Genomic DNA, 21183 nt, shown 5'->3' with positions numbered 1-21183 from the left:
CACCGTTTTCTGTTAAATAATAACCATACTCGTATGAAGCAGGATTGATAAAAAGTTATCCCTCCTGCTGTTAAATAGAGTTCATTTTTCCAAAATGCAATTCCGAATTAATTGTGTGGATACATCTTATTTTGACAGTATCTGACAAGCTGCTTTTGATTCGTCTCAACTGTATTTGTGCTGTCTTTGGATTCCAATTCCTTGTTTATTTAATAATGATCCTTTACTACTAGTATATATATCTGAAGGGCTTAGTAATCTTTTGAATTCTGAATTTCTTTGTTTTGAAGTTTAAAACAGCTTTAGCCAGTACTTCTTTCATATGTCATTGAGTTTCAATGCATGCAATAATTTGTGGACCTAAAACCATTAAGCTAAGTTATTAACCTGTTTCTTTTGGATCTTAACTGCTCTTTTGGTTTGTTTATGCACTGTTGTCAACATAACGGAATTTTATGCGACTATCATACTAGTGAGATGTTTACCTAGCTATTAAACCAGGTTCAAAGCACCGTACCGAGTCAGGAATATGACAGTTGTTTTACATTCGTTTGAAGCGTTTGAGCTCTTGAATTTTCAATTTGAAAATAGATTTTTCGTCTTGAATTGTCCTTGGAATTCGGTATTTTTGCTATATTTTCAAATCATTTATCCATACCATATGTATATAGTCGAACGTATATACACTTTAATGAATGGTTTTGATTTTTCTCTTTTTCGAATGGTATAATTCATAAAATTATTATTCTCAGAAATTTGTGTAATTTTCTAGCAATAGAGGTTTTGTCCTTGTGTGTATTTAAAACTAGGTTTAAATCACCGTTTTCTACATAAGGAGATGTCTTTACCAAGTCAGGAATATGACAGTTATTTTCCATTCGTTTGATGTGTTTGAGCTTTAAAACTTGCCATTTGATAAACCTTCCGTTTGAATTTCCCTTGGCATTCGGTATTTATTACTATTTTTTCAAAATCATTTATCCATACCATATGTATATAGTAGAACGTATATACATTTTAGTGAATGGTTTTGATTTTTCTCTCTTTCGTCTGGGTTAATAAATAAAATTATTATTCTCAGAAATTTGTGTATTTTTGTAGCTATAGAGGTTTTGTTCTTTGGTGTTTTTTCATTGATAAACGGTTTGGTATGTTTTATCATTTTTTTTTTTGTCATTTCTGAAATGTTTGTTTATTGATTTTTTTTTTACGTTTTCTTATTTTTTAGATAAATTTAGATGAATTGTACTGCACTATTGTAATATTTTTTTCTTCTTCAGTAAACGTTTGATATGTTGTTATATTGTTTAGAAATTGTTTGGTTCAAATTTATTTGTAAATAATAACGTTGAGGTTGGTTTGTTTTAATGCAATTTATGCATTATTATTGAAAAACTGTTTGATGCGTTGTTAACGTTACAACTTTTTTATTGTACAAGAAAAAAACCAGTAAAAAAATGATAATAAACCTTTTGTACTGTAATGTGGATATTGATAACTAACAAATCTTCAAACTGGAATAATTGTGATATTGTCAACATGTCACTCGTTTGTATGAAACCCGGACATGAATTCTATTTGCCAGGTAGGCCTAACGAAAAACAAAATGTAAAAGAAAGAATGATAGCCATACATATTTTAATTAACAATTGTATAACATTATACATCAACAGCCTTAACAAACAAGGCATAAATGTACAGACAATTTTGATCTTGGTAATATATTCTACGATGCTATAAGGTATTCTGAGATGATGTTAGATATTCAATATTCTAGTATACATCTTTACCATGACTGTACAAAATACTGCTTGTAAATCTATAATAAAAAGTAAAACATTCGAATCACAAATAAAGTGGGTTGTATCTATTGCTGTAAAATGTAAGACAATATTAAATTATTTTCTTGGTAAATGGTGTAGTTTTTTTTCACTTATAACTGACGTGTACTTATAATACAAAATATAATTTCAAGAACGATCACTTTTGCAGTGAAAAAATAGAATGTGCATAGGAAAATACAATTTGGAATATATTTATTATTTGTAGTAGTATATAGGTCAAAAGAATTTCTGGATAATGGGGCAAAAAGTTGTTCTTTTTCGTTTTGAAGAAAATTATAGATAAAATGCATATAAATTATCTTTTGTTTACTAGTATAACCAATGAGGCCAAGCTTCAATTTATTACATTCCTATCCGAATTTTAAGTCTGATATTTACCCTTTTTTAGCAATTTTATTCGAAACTCAGTACATAAAAGCTGAATTAAATCAACTTACCTCATATGTCCATGAAAATGTTCTCTAACCAGCAATTCTGTTTCCGGTGAAGTTAAAGAGGTTTAAGAAGTATAATCCTCCAAGAACTAGAATATTAAATAGGATAATGTATAAACATTGAAGGACAAAAAATTTTCCGATGTGACGTATAAATTTTTTGATGTCAGACACGCGAAGCAATGTTTGATATATGCTTTTGTGCTTTTTTGTAAAGTTGTTTCTTTAAAAATTGTAACACAGTGATGACTGCTGTACCCATATTTTGACTATTTTATTTATTATGTCTGTTTTGTTCTCACATCGTTGTAAATATAACGGAATTGGATCAGACTGTCGTACAAGTGAGAGGTTTAGCGCTTTTAAACCTGGTTCAATCCACCATTTTCTACATTTGAAAAATTCCTGTACCAAGTGAGGAATATGACAGTTGTTGCTCATTCGTTTTTTATGTGTTTTGTCATTTGATTTTGTCATGCGATCAGGGACTTTCCGATTGTATTTTCCTCGGAGTTCAGTATTTTTGTGAGTTTACTTTTTGATAATTGATAATGCAAATGATGATAATGAGTATACATTCAATAACTGAATTAATGGAAATAATGATAATTATAAAAATTACCAATCACGTAAGCAAATTAAATCAAATAGACTTTTAACCTTATAGATTTGACGAAAGGTCCTATTTGCATATATATTTGTAATTTTAACAACAGTAGTACATAGAATAAAAATACTAAAAGAAATGCTTAATATTATTCCTTTATTATCATGAACTGCGACTGTTCCAACCTTATATATAACAAATATGTTTTACAAATATGCGGATTCACTTGTGATATTCTACATTTCAACCAATATATATATATATATATATATATATATATATATATATATATATATATATATATATATATATCATTTGAATATGATTTTAACGCATTGTTAATTGTACTCACGGTAGTTAAAGAGTTTAGCCTGTTTCAAACCCTGGTAGCTATTGGCAGCATAGTTTGCATAAGGAGCCACCTGCCTTGGTTGTTGGTATCCATAGTTACCAGGTAAATAAGCACAGGAAACCAGTGCGATGATACAGGGAAGGATCAGACAAATGGCAATTTTTGTGTTCATTTTGAAGATTGACTCTCACGACTGAAATAATATAATTTAGAAAATATGTTAATTATTTTAAATGGTTATATTATTAATAAAAAAACATTTAATGAAGGTCGCACTCACACGAAGGAAAATAAAAATAATATTTCAACAAAATACACTATACAAGAAACAATTTTAAACATACCTATACAGATTAAAGTTGAAAGTGAACGATACATTTGTTTTACATGTATTTATATGTAATATGTCACTTCCGTATTGAACCGAAGTGGTCATACATATGTTTTTAACTGAAAACATTATATGGTGTCGTCTGCACAGTAACATTACCGCATTTGAGTATTTAGTAGGTTGTTCTGTAATAACTCCAAACTATGCAGCTAATAAAAAATAAAATGTGTGAACAGTATATACATATTCTTAATGGAAGAGATTTAAGACTGCTTAACATTTTTTTTAATTTTCTCAACACTTTTATATTGATTGTTAAATGCAAAAGCTGTCATAAAACATAGTGATCTTAATTTAAATAAAATAAAACAGCTGTAGTTCTTGACGATCTGTTGTGAGCTGCAATTTTATACATGACATATTTGGCACATATTCAGAATTTTTCTTTTAAAGCCAAGTACATATCTTTGTCAAATCATTTTTTAGTTTAATGGAATTTAAGTAAATAGACTTAAATTCAGTTATCGCTGGGGCCACTGACGGATTGTGTTTCATGTTTTTAGATTTAGCTAACATTAGTGACGTTATATTTTGTGACGTAATTTAGTCCTTTTTAGAATTTCATCGCAGCAAGCAAGCTGTTCAAATTTCGTAAGCGGAAAAATTCAAAACCCGCCCTCCCACTCCCTTTTTTTTGTACGAGATACTGCTCTTTTGTATTTATTTTTCAGGTTTGTGTCGGTGACAGTGGTGATACAGATTTGACTGATGGTGTTAACTTGTTCGCGATTGAGAAATATGACTTTTATTTGAACTTTGAGCATCATAAATAGATTACCAGTAAATGGCAGAATTCGCTGCATAGAATTTTAATGTTAACTACGAAATTTTAGGTTTTTGGATAATACATACTACACTTTTGTCTCCCACGGTGTTTTCTAAATTTAAAGCACAAGTGTATCCCACGGTGCATCTTTACATTTTCATATCTATCTATCTATCTATCTATCTATCTAATCTATCTATCTATCTATCTATCTATCTATCTATCTATCTATCTATCTATCTATCTATCTATCTATCTATCTATCTATCTATCTATCTATCTATCTATCTATCTATCTATCTATCTATCTATCTATCTATCTATCTATCTATCTATCTATCTATCTATCTATCTATCTATCTATCTATCTATCTATCTATCTATCTATCTATCTATCTATCTATCTATCTATCTATCTATCTATCTATCTATCTATCTATCTATCTATCTATCTATCTATCTATCTATCTATCTATCTATCTATCTATCTATCTATCTATCTATCTATCTATCTATCTATCTATCTATCTATCTATCTATCTATCTATCTATCTATCTATCTATCTATCTATCTATCTATCTATCTATCTATCTATCTATCTATCTATCTATCTATCTATCTATCTATCTATCTATCTATCTATCTATCTATCTATCTATCTATCTATCTATCTATCTATCTATCTATCTATCTATCTATCTATCTATCTATCCATCCATCCATCCATCCATCCATCCATCCATCCATCCATCCATCCATCCATCCATCCATCCATCCATCCATCCATCCATCCATCCATCCATCCATCCATCCATCCATCCATCCATCCATCCATCCATCCATCCATCCATCCATCCATCCATCCATCCATCCATCCATCCATCCATCCATCCATCCATCCATCCATCCATCCATCCATCCATCCATCCATCCATCCATCCATCCATCCATCCATCCATCCATCCATCCATCCATCCATCCATCCATCCATCCATCCATCCATCCATCCATCCATCCATCCATCCATCCATCCATCCATCCATCCATCCATCCATCCATCCATCCATCCATCCATCCATCCATCCATCCATCCATCCATCCATCCATCCATCCATCCATCCATCCATCCATCCATCCATCCATCCATCCATCCATCCATCCATCCATCCATCCATCCATCCATCCATCCATCCATCCATCCATCCATCCATCCATCCATCCATCCATCCATCCATCCATCCATCCATCTATCTATCTATCTATCCATCTATCTATCTATCTATCTATCTATCTATCTATCTATCTATCTATCTATCAATCAATCATATGAATCTATCATATTATGAATAAAAGCTGTGGCCAGATATCGCCAAACTATATATGTATTTTGTTTTAATGGCACCATCTGAGATAATTCGTTATAAAGTTTTGAAATATATTTTTATACGCCTGTCAAAATTTGGACGGGAAGTATTATGGTATACAAATGTCCGGTGTCCGTCCGTCTGTCCAGCGTAAACATGTCGCACCGTAACTTGCATGAAACTTGATATAGTTGTTTCTTATGATGGTCAAATGATCTGTATAATTTTTGGTGAGAATAAGATTAAAACTTTTTGAGTTACGACACTTTGTAAACGATTCTTGATTATGGCTTAAAACTTTTAACACTTCTTAGATATATTAATCTTAATATATGTATACTTTTTGGTGATGATTCAAAATTTAATTTTTGAGTTATTGAGTATTTTGTAAAAAAGGGGGAGGGTTTTTTACATGTCGCGCCATATCTCAAAAACGATTTATGATTATTGCTTAAAACTTTACACATGTCTTTGTTATATTATTCTAAAGATCTGTATACTTTTTGGTGATGATTCAAAATTTCATTTTTGAGTTATTGACTATTTGGTAAAAAAGGGGAAGAGTTTTTTTACATGTTGTGCCGTATCCAACAAAGGATCTTTAAATTATTCATAATCCCTGAAATTATATCAGGGAATTTGTAGAATAATTATTAAAAAATTCAGTGATTATGTAAAATCACTTGTCATTTTCAGGGATTATACATAATTACTAATGATTTTAGTGATTCTACATATTCCCTGAAAAATCAGGGATTCTTCATAATCCCTGATTATACAAATTCACTGTAACATATACACTTTAGTGAATGGTTTTGATTTTTCTCTCTTTCGTCTGGGTTAATAAATAAAATTATTATTTTCTGAAATTTGTGTATTTTTCTAACTATAGAGGTTTTGTTCTTTGGTGTTTTTTCATTGATAAACGGTTTGGTATGTTTTATCATTTTTTTTTTATCATTTCTGAAATGTTTGTTTATTGATTATTTTACATTTTCTTATTTCTTTGATAAATTTAGATGAATTGTACTACACTATTGCAATATTTTTTTTCTTAAGTAAACTTTTGATATGTTGTTATATTGTTTAGAAATTGTTTAGTTCAAATTTATTTGTAAATAATAACGTTGAGGTTGGACTCGTTGGTTTATTTTAATGCAATTTATGCATTATTATTGAGAAACTGTTTGATGCGTTTTTAACGTTTCAACTTTTTTATTGTACAAGAAAAAAACCAGTGAAATGTTTTTTTAATCTATAATCTAAAAAAATGATAATAAACCTTTGTACTGTAATGTGGATATTGATAACTAACAAATCTTCAAACTGGAATAATTGTGATATTGTCAACATGTCACTCGTTTGTATGAAACCCTGGCATCAATTCTATTTGCCAGGTAGGCCTGGCGAAAAACAAAATGTAAAAGAAAGAATGGTAGCGATACATATTTTAATTAACAATTGTATAACATTATACATCAACAGCCTTAACAAACAAGGCATAAATGGACAGACAATTTTGATCTTGGTAATATATTCTACGATGCTATAAGGTATTCTGAGATGATGTTAGATATCCAATATTCTAGTATACATCTTTACCATGACTGTACAAAATACTGCTTGTAAATCTATAATAAAAAGTAACACATTCGAATCATAAATAAAGTGGGTTGTATCAACAGTATATATATTGCTGTAAAATGTAAGACAGTATTAAATTATTTTCTTGGTGAACGGTGTAGTTTTTTTTTCACTTGTAACTAACGTGTACTTATAAACTTATAATACAAAATATAATTACAAAAACGATCACTTTTGCAGTGAAAAAATAGAATGTGCATAGGAAAATACAATTTGAAATATATTTGTTATTTGTAGTAGCATATAGGTCAAAAGAATTTCAGGATAATGGGGCAAAAAGTTGTTCTTTTTCGTTTTGAAGAACATTATATACAAAATGCATATATATTCATCTTTCGTTTATTAGTATAACCAATGAGGCCAAACTTCAATTTTTTACATTCCTATCCGAATTTTAAGTCTGATATTTACCCTTTTTTAGCAATTTTATTCGAAACTCAGTATATAAAAGCTGAATTAAATCAACTTACCTCATATGTCCATGAAAAGGTTCTTTAACCAGCAATTCTGTTTCCGGTGAAGTTAAATAGGTTTAAGAAGTATAATCCTCCGAGAACTAGAATATTAAATAGGATAATGTATAAAAATTGAACGACAAAAAGTTTTCCTATGTGACGTATAAATTTTCTGATGTCAGACACGCGAAGCAATGTTTGATAGATACTTTTGTGCTTTTTTGTAAAATTGTTTCTAAAAATTGTAACACAGTGATGACTGCTGTACCATATTTTGACTATTTTATTTATTATGTTTTGTTCACACATCGTTGAAAATATAACGGAATTGGATGAGACTGTCGTACAAGTGAGAGATTTAGCGCTTTTAAACCAAGTTCAATCCACCATTTTCTACATTTGAAAAATGCCTGTACCAAGTGAGGAATATGACAGTTGTTGTTCATTCGTTTTTTATGTGTTTTGTCATTTGATTTTGTCATATGATCAGGGACTTTCCGATTGTATTTTCCTCGGAGTTCAATATTTTTGTGATTTTAACTTTTTGATAATTGATAATGCAAATGATAATAATAAGTATACATTCAATAACTGAATTAATTGAAATAATGATGTTATAAAAATTACCAACCACGTAAGCAAATTAAATCAAATAGACTTTTAACCTTATAGATTTGACGAAAGGTCCTATTTGCATATATATTTGTAATTTTAACAATAGTAGTACATAGAATAAAAATACTAACAAAAAATGCTTAATATTATTACTTTATTATCATGAACTGCGACTGTTCCAACCTTATATATAACAAATATGTTTTACAAATATGCGGATACACTTGTGATATTCTACATTTCAACCAATATATATATATATATATATATATATATATATATATCATTTGAATATGATTTTAACGCAGTGTTAATTGTACTCACGGTAGTTAAAGAGTTTAGCCTGTTTCAAACCCTGGTAGCTATTGGCAGCATAGTTTGCATAAGGAGCCACCTGCCTTGGTTGTTGGTATCCATAGTTACCAGGTAAATAAGCACAGGAAACCAGTGCGATGATACAGGGAAGGATCAGACAAATGGCAATTTTTGTGTTCATTTTGAAGGTTGACTCTCACGACTGAAATAATATAATTTAGAAAGTATGTGAATTATTTTAAATGGTTATATTATTAATAAAAAAAACATTTGATAAAGGTCGCACTAACACGAAGGAAAATAAAAATAATATTTCAACAAAATACACTATACAAGAAACAATTGTAAACATACCTAGAAAGATTAAAGTTGAAAGTGAACGATACATTTGTTTTACATGTATTTATATGTAATTGTCACTTCCGTATTGAACCGAAGTGGTCAGACATTATGTTTTTAACTGAAAACATTATATGGTGTTGTCTGCACAGTAACATTACCGCATTTGAGTATTTAGTAGGTTGTTCTGTAATAACTACAAACTATGCCGCTAATAAAAAATAAAATAAGTGAACGAATATACATATTCTTAATGGAAGAGATTTAAGACGGCTAAACATTTTTTTTTCATTTTTCTCAACACTTTTTTTTATATCAAACTTTTGTTATATTGATTGTTAAATGCAAAAGCTGTAATCAAACATAGTGATCTTAATTTTAATCAAATAAAACAGCTGTAGTTCTTGACGATCTGTTGTGAGCTGCAATTCTATACATGACATATTTGGCACATATTCAGAATTTTTCTTTTTAAAGCCAAGTACATATCTGTATCAAATTATTTTTTAGTTTAATTCGTTACAAAGTTTTGAAATGTATTTTTAATACATCGATTATAATGCAAATGTTTTTGAAAAGATACGTCCTAGCTTTACTATAAATTTCAGCAAGGACTTTTACTTTCAAATATGTTGAAGACACTTAAATATATTATGTATTCACATTTTTCCCTTTGAATCGTCAAATAACAAAATATTTCGAAGATTATTTTTCAATGCAAAATTCCATTATATAAGTTTTCAAGTTAATATATCAGAAAAAAACATCACATCTAAAAGTATTAAAATATAACTGTCGATTACTGAATTCGCTATCAGATTTTACGTTACTATTTAAAGAGTTCTAAATCATGAATCTCTATGATGTTTGATAACAGTGGACATTTTTTGACAGAAAAAGAGCAGATTTCCATCACAAATATTATCTGTGTTGGCAATGATTGTTTTGATTAAAACTAATAACAAAGAAATGTCGTTCAAGGCGTCGATATGTAATTTTCAAAAAGGGAATACAACCAACTCTGTGATAAGTGTTTATATACTGATATGATTTTTTTTTATCAGTTTAGGGGCATGATATTTTCGGTCTGTGCCTCTGTCCGTCCGTCCGTCCGTCTGTCCTTTTTCTTGTTAAATTTTTTGGTCAAGGCAGTTTTTGATGAAGTTGAAGTTGAAGTTCAATCAACCAGAAACTTAGTACACACGTTCCCTACGATATAATCTTTCTAAATATAATTCAAAATTAGAGTTCGGACCACAATTCACCGGTCTTCTGAACATATAAAAAATTAATGCGAGTGGGGCATACGTTTAATATGAACACCGTCTTGTTTTCATCTTTTTTTTTGAATATCCCTGTTGATAAATTAAGAAATTATAAGAAAGTGATTTGACCTCAGATGAATTTGGCTTTTGTTTAGGTCAGTTCGGTCATATAACTATATAAGTGGTGTACATTTTGTATTTGAGCGTAAAGTGTACATAAATCGCACCGGACGCTCGAAATCAATAATATCAAGATTTTTTTTCATTTACTAGTTCTATCATTGGTTCGATACAATTAGTGATTTGGTCAAAAATAATATTTGGAAATACTAGTACTAAAAATTTTCAAAATGTCATCACAGTATTAAAGTTATAATTGATTTTTGTAGTGTGGGTAAGCTGATGAATTTATCAGTTGAAACTGGAGGTAGGACTATCTTTCAGTAATTACTCTTTCCAACTGACCGTAACTATTTGTTCTTTTTTGTTCTATTGCACCACTGTGACAGGTTAAGGGAGATTTGAGCGTTCATAAAATATTTCAGAATTGCAAAAGACTATTTATGGTGTTTATTTAGTTAATCCATTAATGTGTACTGATTGACATTGGTCAGGCATGTTCTATCTTTTGATAAAATTTGCTTTGACTACAGCTGGGGTCAATTCTAGTCCAAATGTTTATGACGTCGTGAAAAGCTATTTTCTTCTTTTACTTTGACGCCTCGCTGCAGTAAGTCGTCAAAGCAAAAAAAGGTCAATTCTAACATATCTAACAGAACTGTCAGAATAATCTGTCATAGAACTGTTAAATCAGTTTTAGGATATTAAGTTTACTCTAAAAATGTTCTTGTGTAGAACCGTCAGAACAATACGTTTTAAACTACTAATTGCCAAATAAGGTTTCCGAAAAAAAGTTTTTGAGGTACTGATTGAACAACAACAGTTTTATTTTAGTAGTTTCATTCACACCAACAAAAAAAAAAGTATAAAAAAAGAAAAGTGAAAAAAGAAAAAAAGCCTAAAGGACAATTCAAAACCTTGATCACTCGATAACGAATATGCCAGTAAAACTCTTATGTGAGAATGGTCACATATAAATTGAATCCTGCAGACGGAATCATTCTTTCACAAAAAAATATATATTTTTGATTGAATTTAGAAAACGTTGACCAATTGATAACACCTACGTTTGTTTTTTTTTTATTTTAATGTACAGTTTTGTCTCATTGGCAATCATACCAAGTCGTATTTATGTTTTGATAACTTTACTCTTTCAAAAATCCATAATATGTAAGTTAGCAGCAATGTTTTAATGTTGTAAATCACAACATAGCAGTCACAAAAAAAAAATCATATCACCCGACTTGACACAATACTCTGACCCTGAAACAACCACTTGTTACATTGAATCGTTAATGAAATAATGTCCAATTTATTTAATTTTCGGAGATCAACGAATGACATCCTGTATTGCAGGTGGGTACGTTATTACGAGTTTACAAATAATTGAGAGCTGATAACAATCTAGATATCACTTAAATACAAACATAACACTCATATACATTAGCATTCAAACACTTTTCTGGATTTACCTTCATCGTGAATGTTCAAACCCCTCAATTAGAAAAGCAAGGATGTTAAATTACTTAATAATGTGAGGACCTGTATGTCAAAAGAACCATAAAAGCATAACCAATTCCACCTCAGGTCATATCCGACATAAATTACAGTGCATCATAAGCCTCTAAAAGCTGGTTGGTATGAATAAACATGTTTATTGACTGCATATGTTTAAATTGTAATTTATTGTATTTCATGTACATGTATTACCAATGTCATTTCAACTGATCGGGCGGAGCTTATGTTTTAATTTGAATAAGGACAGTCTATTTGAAGATGTGTGTGATAGGAATGATTGCCGTTATAATTATTACTGATTTCTAATCACCTTTCATTGTCATCAAAGGAATTTACAAAACAATGACTGGACTTCATTGATGAGTTTATCCTAAAACACCTATCTATAGATGGACTGGTTTATTGTGCATGTTGTGAGCGAATCGGTTAAACTCCGCCCAGTCAAGCGAAATAAATCGAGTAATACCATGTTGTACTTTAAAAATAAAAACATCTATCCATCTATCTATACTTCTGATGATTCTTATTAATTTTTCTAATTGTATAACGGGGAAATTTAACAAACATATGTTGCACTGAAGCACTGATTATTAAGCTCATGACACCGTTGGAGACTAGAATTCAATCTGAAGTATAATCAACACAGCAATAAAAAACAATCCGTAACTCCTTTTTCCCTTATGCCGTATTCTAAATTCGTTGTATACAAAGTCTGATTTCGTTGGTACATATCCAGACATATGTATGTCAATTGCTTTTGATTTGTCACAATTGTGTATTTATTTGGATTTCAATATCTTGTTTATTTGGTTAATGCCTCCTATTTGTTATATGTTATGGAATCGTCTATCTGTTTAGTTAACATTGCATTCTGAAATTTTATGTATTTAAGTCAAATATAATATTGGTCGGTACTACTTTTATATGTCTTTAAAATTATATTCACGAAATCAACGCATGGAGATGAGGCCGACACACATGGTTAGTTACTTTGGTTTTAAATAACAGTTATCATTAGAAGGCTCTATTTTTTTTTAAGTTTAACCATACAATACGTGGATTAATATATGCAACTGTAGTATACCGTTTCCGAAAGTCTTAAATTGAGAGAAAACAAATCCGGGATACAAACCAAAACCGAGGGAAACATATCAACTATAAGAGGAAAACCGAGAAACAACAGAACACTGAAGTGCAACAAAAACAAACGAACATATAAACGAACATATAAACGAACTATGTGATAACAACTGCCATATTCCTGACTTAGTACAGGACATTTTAAGAAAAAAAAATGGTGGGTTGAAACTGGTTCAATGGCATGCCAAACCTCCCGCTTTATAACAATTTAAAAAATATCGCTAAAACACTTCGTGACAGAAATACAGCACAAACACACACAAGAACATTCAAAACAGAGACACGCACAAACAAATGATATACTTAATAGTAGTCGACAAAACATGCAAACCGCAGAACAACTAAGAACATATTCTATCAAAGAAAAACATCACCGGATATAAGAAAGAAAAACTGTGGCGCGCTTACGTCACTAACATGCAATCTCTAACTTTATTCAGTTATTTAACATTATTCGTCGAAACAATTTTCATAACAATGATGGTATGAAAAGGCAATTTTATATTTAGTTGGACTACAAACGATAAGACATAACAGACTATCCAACCGAAACTATAACAGGAACATAAGCAAATTATCCATGAATGTTGAATGTACAAAACACGCCGCACATCAATGCAAAAAAGTAAAATCACAAAAATGCTGAACTCCGAGGAAAATTCAAAACTGAGAGTCACTAATCAAATGCCAAAATCAAAAGCTTAAACACATCAAACGAATGGATAACAACTGTCATATTCCTGACTTAGTACGCATTCAGTATAGCAGTCATATTCGGGAATATGGCAATGATGGTATTGAAAGGCAATTTAATAATCATTAACAACAAACAATACGAATAACACATTATTCAATTGAAACACTGAATTCATTTTTTTAAAGGTCTTATTCCTAGCGTAGTGTTTGTTTTTCAATTCTAAAGTCATCTTCATTTCTAGCTGCAGGTATTTGTTCTTGCGTAGTTCTTTCATTTTGGGACGGTTTGGGATCTAATTGTTTAGAAATTGTATAGCCTATTCTTATTCGTAACTTATTCAATTTGTTTCATTAGGAAACGTTTTGCTGCGTTGTAAACATTTTTACAAGAAAAAGTTTCGCCCTAAACCAAATTGGGGAAATAATGCAATAATTCATTTATACCGAAAAAAAAAGTAAAATCACAAAAATACTGAACTCCGAGGAAAATTCCCAGCCAGTTTGTTCTTTGTATTTTTTGTATTCATCATGAAAACAGTTTATCAAATATGGATTTCAATAGCACATCTTTAGACTGTTATAATTGTGATATTGTCATCAAGTCACTTTTATGTATAAAACGAGGAGGTTAATTGTATTCGCAAGGTACACCTGCCACACAAAAATGCAACAAGAAGGTTGGTATAGACAATTTTTTTTATTCACAATTGTTGTAGAACATATCACAGCAATACTGTATTGCATAAGCAACAAGACTATAAAGTACAGTCAATACCGGGGTATTTAGTAAGAACTGAGATGAATGATGCTGGAAGGAATTCTGATCTGATCGATGTTAGATGTCCGATGTTCAAAATTCTGGCATACATCATTACAACGACTGTACACCATACTAATTTTTAACCTACAAAAAGAGTATAAAGTTCGAAATATATTCACATTTTTTTCATAATAAATTTATCAGTATCCCAAAGTTGAACGCCCGCATTGTAAGTCAGTAAATGCTAAATGCTAAATTCACTTGTAACTGACATGTGATTTCAAACAATTTACAAATTATACAAAGTATATTTACGTGAACGATTTCATTTGCAGTGAAAAAAAACTAAATGTGTTTAAGAATATACAGTTTTATAGATTTAAGATTTCATAGTAGCAGGTTAACGTAACAAAAATGAGGGTTTTTCCCTTTACCACCTCATTAACTTTTATTTGGAAGCAAATAATGATCTAAAATTTCATTAAATCAACTAACCTCGTCTGTATGCTCATAAAAATGTTCTCTAACCAGCAATTCTGTTTCCGGTGAAGTTGAAGAGGTTTAAGAAGTATAATCCTCCGAGAACTAGAAAATTAAATAATGATTATAAAAATTATAATTGATAATGAAATGAATGATAACGATTATTATTTCGATAATAATGTAAATATTTAGAATAAAATATTTATCAATATTAAACTAAATTTTCGGAAATTGATTAGACTGAATAGAGTTTAAACAGAAATTCGGTTCAAGTGAAGTTTCAGAGATTTAAGAAGAACAACAGCCGAAGACATAGAAAATAATGATTGATAATGAAATTATTAACAATAATGATAATTCAAATGCAGTATTAATTTGAATAATAAACATAATTTTGATAAGTCATAGTAGACAAAATTATCGTACATCAATTAAATAGTCACAAACTTGACGAAAAATCCCAGCTATATAAGATATATATAAATATATATATATACAAGTCTAAATTGAAAACTACGTTCAAATCTATGATTGCGTTGGATAAAAACTGCAATTTTGATACGTTTGACTAACAGGTCGAACAACTGATGTTCTTTAACCCTGCTGACTGCCATTGGCGATTGCCAACTAAAATTGATCACAAGATGTAACAAAATGGATCTTAATATAAATTCAATACTAAACAGAAAACAATGAACTTGTCGCCAAGATGTTATGTCACAACCTAGCTTGAGGTGTCAATATGTTTTAGTACATAAAGGCAACAGTAGTATACCGCTGTTCAAAACTCATAAATCCATGGACAAAAAACAAAATCGGGGTAACAAACCAAAACCGAGCGAAACGCATTAAATATAAGAGGAGAACAACGACACAACATCGAAACGCAACACACACAGAAACAGACCAATCATCAGACAAAAACCACGAGAATAACAAATGTAACATGAAAACCAAATACATGAATTTGGGATAGACAAGTACCGTGCCACGTCTTATCTCAATATCTCAAAAATAAGAGAAAACACAAACGACTCAACGTTAAAATGAAACACAAAGAGAAACGAACAATATATAACAATGACCATCTTCCTGACTTGGTACATTAGTACACCAGATCCGGATTTCGACTATAAATGTCTCTTCAGTGATGTTAGGGATCGAAACGGTATTTGGAAGGCCATATAAGTTACCCTCAATTTAAGATAGACTCTTGAATTTTAAGAATCAGTGTAGGATGAACGGATCATATAAACCGGAGGGAAAATATGATACAAGCCCAAACGAAAAAATATAAACAAGTCTAAATTGAAAACTACGTTCAAACCTATGATTGCGTTGGATAAAAATCGCAATTTTTATACGTGTGCATGTAAAACAAATTTCGTTGTAGAAGGGTCTAAATACAGCTCAAACAACATTTTCCAAAAGACCAAAAACGTGAAAAAGTATATTTAAACAAAACGCATTAATTGCACTTCGGTGTTGACATGAATATCAATAATGTGATCATTTTTGTAAATTTCCTGTTAACAAAACTTTGAATTTGTAGAAAAAATTAAGGAACTTCTTATCCCAGGCATAGATTACCTTAGCCGTATTTGGCACAACTTAATTTTGTACTTGTTTGGCTTTATAAATATTTTGATATGAGCGTCACTGATGAGTCTTATGTAGACGAAACGCGCGTCTGGTGTACTAAATTATAATCCTGGTACCTTTGATAACTTTTGACTAACAGGTCGAACAACTGATGTTCTTTAACCCTGCTGACTGCCATTGGCGATTGCCAACTAAAATTGATCACAAGATATAACAAAATGGATCTTAATATAAATTCAATACTAAATAGAAAACAATAAACTTGTGGCCAAGATGTTATGTCACAATCTTGAGGTGTCAGATCTGGATTTCGACAATAAATGTCTCTTCAGTGATGTTAGGGATCGAAACGGTATTTGGAAGGCCATATAATTTACTCTCAATTTAAGATAGACTCTTGAATTTTAAGAATCAGTATAGGATGAACGGATCATATAAACCGGAGGGAAAATATGATACATTTAATTTTAACAGTAGAAGCACATTTAAATCAGGAAAACTACTTTGAAACAGTGCTGTATTTCATTTTTAGGCAGAATTCAAACATAACGAATATGCGTTATATGTACATGAAGATTTTTGTGGTATCCTAATCAGTTTAAATGCATCTATCCCATTGAACTAGATATAAAGGATACAACAGATACAGGTAAGTCAGCCTCATATCTTGATTTACATCTAGAAATTGACAATGAGGGTCGATTGAAAACAAAACTTTACGACAAAAGAGATGATTTCAGCTTTCCAATTGTGAACTTTCCATTTCTAAGTAGCGACATTCCAGCAGCACCTGAATACAGTGTATATATTTCACAATTGATACGATATTCCCGTGCTTGGATTTCCTATCATGATTTTCTTGATAGAGGGTTGTTGCCCACAAGGAAGCTATTAAATCAAGAGTTCCAAATGGTGAAGTTGAAATCATCTCTTCGTAAATTTTACGGACGCCATCACGAGTTGATTGACCCTTTATGGAATAACCGTTTCACAAATGATATTGGATATGTTCCTTACGTCGTAACTACAACCCCCCTACCTTTCATAAATGTGACCTACCGAATTAGACTATTTACCGGATTTGATATATCATAAGCAAAGAGACGGGTGCCACATGTGGAGCAGGATCTGCTTACCATTCCGGAGCGACTGAGATCACCCCTAGTTTTTGGTGGAGTTCATGTTGTTTATTCTTTAGTTTTCTATATTGTGTCATGTGTACTATTGTTTTTCTGTTTGTCCTTTTCATGTTTAGCTATGGCGTTGTCAGTTTGTTTTCGATTTATGAGTTTGACTGACCCTCTGGTATCTTTCGTCCCTCTTTTAAAACTTTACTTGAACCTAGTGTTAGATGTACTCACGGTAGTTGAAGAGTTTAGCCTGTTGTAGACCCTGGTTACTATTGGCAGCATAGTTTGCATAAGGAGCCACTTGTCTTGGTTGTTGGTATCCATAGTTACCAGGTAAATAAGCACAAGAAACCAATGCGATGATGCACGGAAGGATCAGACAAATGGCTATCTTTGTGTTCATTTTTAGAATTGACTCTCACGACTGAAAGAAAATGAATTTGAAAATACATATCAATGATTATGTATGAACGTCATAATAGCAAGATTTAAATAACACCATAAAACAAAGCAAAATTAAAAAAATAAACTAAAGAAGTCAAAATATCAAAGTCATTTTAAGTTTTAAAGAAATTTAAGAAATGAAAAGATTTTTAGAAAATATAGTACAAAAGAAACCGTTTTCAAACATACCTAGAACGATTTAAGTTGCAAGTGAATATATCACGAGTTTTGCATGTATTTATATGTGATATATAACTTCCCTGATGAAAAGAAGTGGCCAGAAATTATGTTTTTAAATCGACAAAGTTATAGAATGTTGTCTGGACTATAATATTACCGCATTGGACATTAGTCTGTACTGTTATAAATGTTAAGAAACTCTCAAGTGAAAAAAATTGTAAAAAATATAATAGTCATTTATTAATCGACATAAAAAGGTGTATACACAAACACTTTTAAAGTTTATAGTACATTTTCCCAACACACATTTTTTTCTTATGACAGTTATGTTTTATTGATTGTTACATGCAAAAGTTGTCAAATATTTACGTACAAATTGTTAATTTATTTTTAATACTGATTTTTGTTTTATTGTTTTTGGTTCAAATTAACAAGCGAAATAATGCCATATCTGACATAATTTAACTTGGAACTAGACAGTTGAAATATAACAATATTATATAATTTTTAAAGATATACATATCAACGTGTACAATATAAATCGCAATACACATATTCGAATATGTCATCTAAAACAGGTGTAACAAATAAATAATTGTACTAACTAGTCTGATTCATTTCAGTGTCAAATTCTTTTTTTCGTTATTAACTATTAACATGTATAGATAGAATAAACTAGTTTTAATGCCAAAACTTAAAACAGTATGGTATAACAAAGAAATGAATTACATCAAATCATTTTTTTTATTTACCCTTGAATCGTGACATGAAAAAATACTTTTACGAACGTTTTCAATGAAAATTCTGAGATATTAGTTTTAAAGTCTTGATAAATAGCACTTTTGTGCTGACATGGGTAATCATTAGTATGGTCATAATTATAGAATTAAACTTTTTATAAAACTTAGATAGTACACCACCTTAGGTGTATTTGAATTTTTTTTTGGAATTTTTGGGTCTTCAATGCTCCTTAACTTCGTACTTTATTTAGCCTTTTAACATTTTTTTTATATGAAGGTTACCATAAAAATACGGATTTTTTGTGTTAATAAAATTTGCTGTTACAAAATGATCGAAACTATTATAACTTAAGGAATGTATCTCCCTCATGCAAAGCTCTGATTCCTTTCACGGATTTGGCTATATTTTTTGGACCTTTTTGATTACAGCTCTTCATCTTTTATATAAGCTTTGGATTTCAAATATTTTGGCCGCGAGCATCACTGAAGAGACATGTATTGTCGAAATGTGCATCTGGAGCAAGAAAATTGGTACCGTTAATTTTATTATTACCAATATGAGTCTTTTGTAGACGAAACGCTTGATGGCATACACAGTTTTTAATCGTGGTATATATAATGAGTTTATAAACTAAAAAAGATCACAACAGCCCAAAATAATCTGACAATTTTTTTAACACGGTAGGCATAAGTTCCGGCTAGAATCGTGGTTTTTCGAGTGATTCGGTCCATTTTTATCGAGTGTAGTTCGGGCTTTTTTTAGTGAAAAAACATGCGACAAGGTCAATTAACTGCTATTTGGTAACTATAATAGTTTTTTTCATGACTTACCAACTTATTTTGATTATTATACATGTTTTGATCAACAAAGACGCACTATTTCCTTGTATCTAACAAATAAAAGGATTGTTTGTTATTGTCCGGGATTTTTCGAGAGCAACTGTGAAATCGTCCGGGATTTTTTAACAAAGGGTCCGGTTTTTTTTTGAAAATTGAGATAAAAAAAGGGTATTCTTGACTTGAAAAAAATACTTTTTCAGGTTTATAACTGTAATCAAGTGAAGGATAATATCATATCTTCTCAACAAAACCATTTAACTACAGTGATCAAAAATAATCTTTTTCAATCTAATTCTGATAGGAAAACGATCAACCACAACTTTTAAGTATTAAATTAGAAATTATTGGATCCTTTATAAAAAAAGGTCTTTAGAACATAGTGCAGGGGACTGATAATCTTTTCAACTTCATTTCGTGGTTCTTTTGTTGTCACAGTTAATAATATTTTTCGTGGTACATCTATTCTCTAGACGGGACGTATTATGGTATACCATTGTCCGTCCGTCGTCAGCAAGTCGGGAAAATAACTCACAAACGCTGTTACCAATTTACATGAAACTTCAGAGAAATGTTTATATCAATCAACCCTTTCGGATTTTTTAAATTTTAGATTTTACGATTCCGAGTTAAGTGCTTTTAAAAGTTTTCATGAAACTTTGGTAACTGATTAACATAGATTAAAGTAACCTCCCTTCAGTTTTTCATAAATTTTTGATATGACATTGATAAATTATTTATAGGTTTATAATAAGTGAGAACGGATATCGCTTGATAATTTCAATATAAAACGGCGAGTTTATTCTATTTGAATTAAATAACGATAATTGATATCAAACGGTATATACCATTCTCATCAACGACCTTACGAATAGCCAATGAGATGCCGTAATATCATCTTAGGATCCTGGATAAGCAAATCAAATTAACGCAGATTTTCGTATCACTTTTTCGTATCACACTCTGCAGTGTGCTACAGGAAGTGTCTATTCATGCAAGATATAGGTAATAAGCCACAACCCTAAGAGAATGAACTTAATTTTTTGAAAACGTTTCAATGTTCAAGATATCATGGATAAGTTTTATATCATGAGTTTCTGTGATTTTTCATGACACTGAAAGATATTTGTGACAGAAAAAG

The 21183-nt window shown here is 30.5% G+C and overlaps 3 long non-coding RNA genes across 3 annotated transcripts; all 3 read right to left on the bottom strand.

The window, feature by feature from the left end:
- Positions 1-1621: 1621 nt before the first annotated feature.
- LOC143072651 (uncharacterized) lies at positions 1622-3460 on the bottom strand. Its single transcript, XR_012977268.1, has 3 exons — positions 3238-3460; positions 2282-2367; positions 1622-1819 (listed from the first exon to the last, which is right to left on the bottom strand). It is a non-coding gene; the product is annotated as an uncharacterized LOC143072651 (long non-coding RNA).
- Positions 3461-7192: 3732 nt separating this feature from the next.
- On the bottom strand, positions 7193-9160 carry LOC143070697 (uncharacterized). The gene is made up of 4 exons (XR_012976649.1): positions 9143-9160; positions 8798-8990; positions 7874-7959; positions 7193-7390 (listed from the first exon to the last, which is right to left on the bottom strand). It is a non-coding gene; the product is annotated as an uncharacterized LOC143070697 (long non-coding RNA).
- Positions 9161-14573: 5413 nt separating this feature from the next.
- On the bottom strand, positions 14574-18547 carry LOC143072649 (uncharacterized). The gene is made up of 4 exons (XR_012977266.1): positions 18475-18547; positions 18073-18265; positions 15122-15211; positions 14574-14770 (listed from the first exon to the last, which is right to left on the bottom strand). It is a non-coding gene; the product is annotated as an uncharacterized LOC143072649 (long non-coding RNA).
- Positions 18548-21183: the final 2636 nt, after the last annotated feature.

This window comes from Mytilus galloprovincialis, chromosome 4, assembly GCF_965363235.1.
Source record: "Mytilus galloprovincialis chromosome 4, xbMytGall1.hap1.1, whole genome shotgun sequence".
Lineage (NCBI taxonomy): Eukaryota > Metazoa > Mollusca > Bivalvia > Mytilida > Mytilidae > Mytilus > Mytilus galloprovincialis.
The sequence above is the reverse complement of the archived record's forward strand: the minus strand, read 5'-3'. Positions and strand labels throughout refer to the sequence as shown.